Genomic DNA, 6000 nt, shown 5'->3' with positions numbered 1-6000 from the left:
AAGAGTAACCATGGAGTTTCTTGCCCGTTCTTCTCCATAGGAAGCTACTTTTGGAATGGGCAACTAGAATCAAACTTAGTTATAATTTTGACGTCCATAAGTGCTTGTAAAGGCCTAAATGAAATAAATGATTTGACTTTGACTTTGAGAAGTTTGAGGACAAACTTAGTGGTCAGAATGGCCGAATGTTAGACTAATATTATCCTGTGTTGTTCTGTATGTTATATTCTCTTTTCATACATTAAGGAACTATACTATATTTACCGAAGTATACTAAATCATTTTAGTTTTATACGGACAACACTACCTCTACTGTGAGGACAACACTAAAAAGAGATTTTGACAGTTAGAGCGCGCGCTTCCCATGCGCTTCCTTCGTGGACTGATAAACTATATTTTCTTACGATTGATATTAAATTGTGTTTTAAAAGTGAATACAAGAAGTTATTGTGATACGAATTGACGTTTTATTTCTGATTAAGGCTAGGAGATCATACCCTAGCTTATATAATGGAATTGTATTTCGTATTGGATTCCTTTGAGAATTTTTGGTTAAGTTCGGTGTGAAAACAGACCTTGATATATGCATAATTCATAGCATAAGAATACAAAGTTTTTGTGCAATCCACCTGAAACCACTCTTTAATAAGTTACCTCATAAATCGTGCATTTAATGCTCCAAGCTTTTTAATGTCTCCATTAACATGGGCATATTCTATCAAGATCTTAGATACCGTGCGCTAAATAACAAAACATTAAAAAGAAACAAATAGACTAATAAATAATACAGATATGCCATATCACAACTTAAAGTACCATCACACTGTAGACTCAAAAGTTGGCCGACAATTGGCACCATAGTAAAATCGTGAATTCAATCAAAGTTTTCAAGCGTTCGACACCAGCTAAGTACCTGATCTTTGTAAAATACGGACGACCATTCATCTTCACACTAATTTACGAGGCCAAACAAACTATCGGCCGACTAAAAGTTTGTAGTATGCTCTTACCGTAATGCATTAGTCAAGAGAATTATCATTACGATCTATGTCAAAATTCCATGTTTAAATGGAACATATTATAGCCCAGTAAAGCTGGACGGCTACTTTAGAAACACGCGAAGAGATTGACAATTGCTGATAACATTTAGCTGCACTGTCTATAGTCGAGCCATTAAACAAATGGACAGGTTTAAGAAAGCAAATTGATTGTTTTGATAAGTCACTGGGAGTGGACCGGGGTTGTACGCAATGATTCAGGGGGTCTACTCTAATTCAACGAAACGAAACTTCGATATCGAACGAAATTCAAACGAAGTTTCGTTAGTGACCCTACTCTATTTCATTTTCGGATGCGCATACGAAGTTCGGAACCATAGACAATTTTCGTGAACGAATGGAATCTATGATATTGTGTGGGGCTTTTATGATGTCGACTAAACTAAGTTACGGTTTTTACTTTAACTTGAAATTATTAAACTTTTCAGCTTTACTTATTCATGTAACATTATAAATGTGATTCATTTCATATTTCTTGTAATATTCATGCAAACAATCTAAACTTTCAGGCAAAAAATATATTTTCAACTACTTTCGACTCGACACTATAAAAAACCCTTTGACAGTCATTGCTAACCAACTAATTTGAAGAGTACTATTTCATGCCAAAAATGGGTAATCACGGATGACAACCAAAAATAGCTACATAATACAATCTAATCATAACAAGTCGACTTAAGATTTTTTGTTTGAATACTTTGATAAGTTTTCTGAAGTGTGTTTCTCAAGTGTCGTATTTAATAAATCATGTTTCCAAGTGCTTTATGCCAAGGTACGAGTTCCCTAAGGAAGTATTATGTCGTACTTTACGTACTCCGACTTCTACGTACGTCTGCTGTATTTTGGTTCACAACAAGTTTTGTTTTGGATTTAAAAACTTCGTGAGTAGATATCATATTAAACAAATGCAATATTTGGTTTCGCTCTAACACCATTGCCTTTTCCAATACTAATCATTTATATTTTCAGTTTAAAATGGCTCCATATACGGGGTTCGGCAAATCCTCAACAAATCGAAACCGTTCTCAATTTCCTGGACGAACATAGAGATTTAGCTCGCGGGAGATTGAATAGTTGAACCCAGCCAGGAAGATAACCTGAGAGTCCAGCTGTAAAAGCTGCCTAAGTACCACCACCATTGACACAAAAATGCCGACTTTCACACCTTGTAAGTATTTTACTGTGGTATATTGAGTAATGCTATTGTAAATAAATTGTGCACAATATAGATAACATTTTTTTTAGTGTATTTATAAGAAATACTCTTCATAAAGAATACAGATTAACATTATACTATTGAATAATGATTGCATCTTTTTTATTATGTTTGCATATTAATCGTATTAAATGGGTCAAGTGTTAAGTTGAGAACTTTTTGTTGTTACTTAACCCGTTCAAGTGTCTTAGCCATATTTTGTTTACACTGTTGTTCTGAGCTATTGACTAAAATTGGAATGTTGTTTTGCAGCCTCTCGACATACACACTCTACAAGGAGACTGCCTACTACTAGGAGATTACAGAGGATGTGCCAGCACAGGTGTAAGAAGCAGATTGTATCAATATGAAGAGGAGCGTGCACAGAGAGAGACGGTGCAAAACGCAGAGCTTGCAGGCATCAGGGGTGAATTGGCAGGCATCAGTCCTACCCTGTTGCAGCTGCATAACACAATAAGGGAATATGTGGATAGGAATTAAGATTTTGTTAGTGTTTTGTTAGTCATTAATTGTGTTTAATATTTCTTTGTTATTAATTTGTAATGTTTAAACAGGGTAATAGTAAATAAAACTTTAAGCATATAATTTATTCTTTTATTAAACTCTAAAGGAAATAAATAACATCATGTCAAATACTTAAAATCAATAAACATACATATTTTCTGGAGCATGTTATGATGTGCTTGAGTAGAACTTTGTCCTACCTATTCCTTTCCAAAATGTGCACTAACAAAGCTCTGCAAAGTTGTATCTGCCTTCAAGAGAATCTTCAACAGCTTTATCTATCGGTGTCATCATATGCTCCCTTAGAGAGAATACCCAGAGTCACCTAAAATACACATGTATATGAAAATATGTGAATAACACTACTACACAATATTAATAATATAAATGTGAAAGTTTGGGGTACCGCTTTTGTCCCAACTTGTACAAATATATTCAAAATGCAATAAAGTTAAACATACCTAACAGATAAACTGTTTCATTCTGGAGACCCTCCAAGTGGCTTCTAATATCACACTCTCTCCAAATATAAGCATCATGTGTGTTGCTCCACCAAATGACACATCCACATTTGTTATATAGTATCGCTGTCACATAATATCTGGAAAATAATAAAGGATTGATCAGCATCATAATAAACAACAGTCAATGCCTCAATTAAATCATTAATGTTTAGTTCTTATACTTACAACTTGGGTGTTAAGAGAATGGAAATATTTTCGATTCCAGAAGGTCTAGCAATTGCAATGTGCATTGTTTGGAGGTTATAAAGGCACGAATTCCTGGCACAACCCTTCGAAAAATTGCCGACTGAGTCTGTGATTTCCTACAAACTCTACGTCGGGAATTTCGCTAATATTTAATTGATTGCGCAAGCACTGCCGGTTCCTTCTTCGCTCTACATGATCTTCACGTAAAGCTGCTTTGATTAAAAGCATTATTGTAGCCTTTGCCAATAATTTTCACACAAAATTCACAAAACGAAAAGTAACACGAAAATCAAACGATAACTCTTTTGGTTTCGTTGAATTTGAGGTTAAAATTCCGAAGTTTCGTCTGTCAAACTCAAATATTCGTTCGTAGCATTTCGAATTAGAGTAGGTTTATAGACAATAAACGTCAAACAATCTTCGTTCGTACGAAATTTCGGAACGAAATGGAACCGTGGTAAGAAGTTCGCGAAATTTCGTACGAAACTTCGTTTTTCGGTGAATTAGAGTAGACCCCCAGTTTCGAATGTGTAATTAATATTTGGTAATTTGTTGTTTGTGTTTGAAATATTCCTTTGTTACAAACAGACGTCAAGTATTTTTATTTTTCGGGTCAAATAACAAAGCAGGCTCATACTTGCCCTCAGATTAATCACTCAACAAATTCCAGTATTCATGACTTTTGTCTCAAATCCCTCTGACAGCTTGTAACATACAGTTTGTAACTAGGAGCAAGCTATGTATTTATTTAAACGAATCTTTAAGTTAAGATGTGTCAACAATCTAGATGTCCGTAAAAATATCACCATCTAATTTCGCTTCACTGTTTGATTGACCTCACCTGAGAATCCACCACTTCTCATTACGATCCCCGATCAAGCTTTCAATTACATATAGTCTCGAACGTTGACAATTAAATGTAACAGCTATAGCGGTTTTAAGAAATCGTAATCAAAGTAAAAACCTCAGCGTCTCATGAGAGCGGTCCAATAGTTCGTCGCGTGCAATTAACTATCATTAAATTGTGAATTAACTTTTTGCGTTAGAAATGGCTTTCAATCACTAATGCACTGTAATTAGTGATGTTGTCGGTGTTTGAGCTGCTGTACGTAATTCGAGCGGTGTTATTTAGAAGCTTTAGAATGTCGTTGTTTTATTTGGTTCAGGAATTAAAGTCTTCCTTTGGTTTTGGGTTGAAGCTTACATAATGACTCCTAACTCGAACTGGTTATGACGATAGTGTTTCAAATGATGATGATGATGATGTCCTCCTAGCCGATTATCGGCTACGGCGGCTGTTCCCATGTAAGGAGATTAGCCAACTGCGCAGGACATTTATAGTTTGTTTTCATTTTTGTTCATTTTTGTTTTGGGTGGGATTTCATTTATTTTTGTAAGGTTGTTTATTTTATTTTTTTCTTATGATTAAGTTAGTTAAGAAAATGTCTCATCTATACTATCTTTCAGATTTTTGAATATGGACTATGCTTCTTACAAAGAAATGAACTAGAATAACTAAATGGACTAGATTTACCAACTGACTGACATGACATGTTATCATATATTATGTTCGTGAATCAAAGTTACACATTCGTTATTTTCGAAAGTGACTCACACTTGGCCGTTTTCAGATTTTTACTTTACTTTGACTAAATACAAACCTTTGTAACGAATTTCAGATCGGTACGACCATTCGAAGATATATTATATAAATATAGATACATTTAGTTCGTTTTAGTTCCTTAGGGGTATACACCTTCATTATTTTGAAACCGACTCACACTTGGCCATTTTCCGATTTTTTCCTTTACCTTGACATATAGACCTACCTCCATGCCAAATTTCAAGTCAATACGACCATTGGAAGTGGTCTAGGTTTTTGATGAGTGAGTGAGTCAGTCAGTGAGTGTATAGTAAAAATAGCGATTTTCTGACGTCAATATCTCAAGACCTACAATAGGTATATTAATGAAATTTTGTATTTTAGATAAGTGAGGGGGTCTCAACAGATACTAGAAATTTGATATGTGTAAATAAAATAGATTTTGAGTTATAGGGGGGTCGAATTTGGCCCGAAATGGTTCGTGTAATATAACCCACGGCCGGTGTGTCGCTTTTTTTGCTCGAACTTGGCGGACACACTGCCGTGTGTCTAGATATGGTATACTAGCTTCCGCAAGCGGCTTCGCCCGCGTGGTGTGTTGATAAAAAGTAGCATATGTGTTAATCCAGGGTATCACCTCGGTCCAGCCGTTTTTGCGTGATTGAATAACAAATATACATCCATACATTCTCACAAACTTTCGCATTTATAATATAAGTAGGATTTAATCAAAATCTATGTGGTTTAAATGTGGTTTATAAATCATTCTGCGTACAATCTTTATGCATACGTTCTTTAATAGTAATTCATTTCTTTCTGTTTCATAACTAAAGTCAAAACACCGGCGTCTATAAGAAAGTTAGTATTATTCTAACTACATTACTGAAGCTCTAACAGAATCTAGATATA

The 6000-nt window shown here is 34.9% G+C and overlaps 2 long non-coding RNA genes across 2 annotated transcripts; one reads left to right on the top strand and one right to left on the bottom strand.

Moving 5' to 3' along the window:
- Positions 1-1262: 1262 nt before the first annotated feature.
- LOC124631239 lies at positions 1263-2856 on the top strand. The gene is made up of 3 exons (XR_006984489.1): positions 1263-1939; positions 2028-2226; positions 2527-2856. It is a non-coding gene; the product is annotated as an uncharacterized LOC124631239 (long non-coding RNA).
- Positions 2855-3996, bottom strand: LOC124631238. Its single transcript, XR_006984488.1, has 3 exons — positions 3468-3996; positions 3240-3379; positions 2855-3103 (listed from the first exon to the last, which is right to left on the bottom strand). It is a non-coding gene; the product is annotated as an uncharacterized LOC124631238 (long non-coding RNA).
- Between the last annotated feature and the right edge of the window lie 2004 nt (positions 3997-6000).

This window comes from Helicoverpa zea, chromosome 6 (genome assembly GCF_022581195.2).
Source record: "Helicoverpa zea isolate HzStark_Cry1AcR chromosome 6, ilHelZeax1.1, whole genome shotgun sequence".
Lineage (NCBI taxonomy): Eukaryota > Metazoa > Arthropoda > Insecta > Lepidoptera > Noctuidae > Helicoverpa > Helicoverpa zea.
This window is presented reverse-complemented; position numbering and strand designations above follow the sequence as displayed.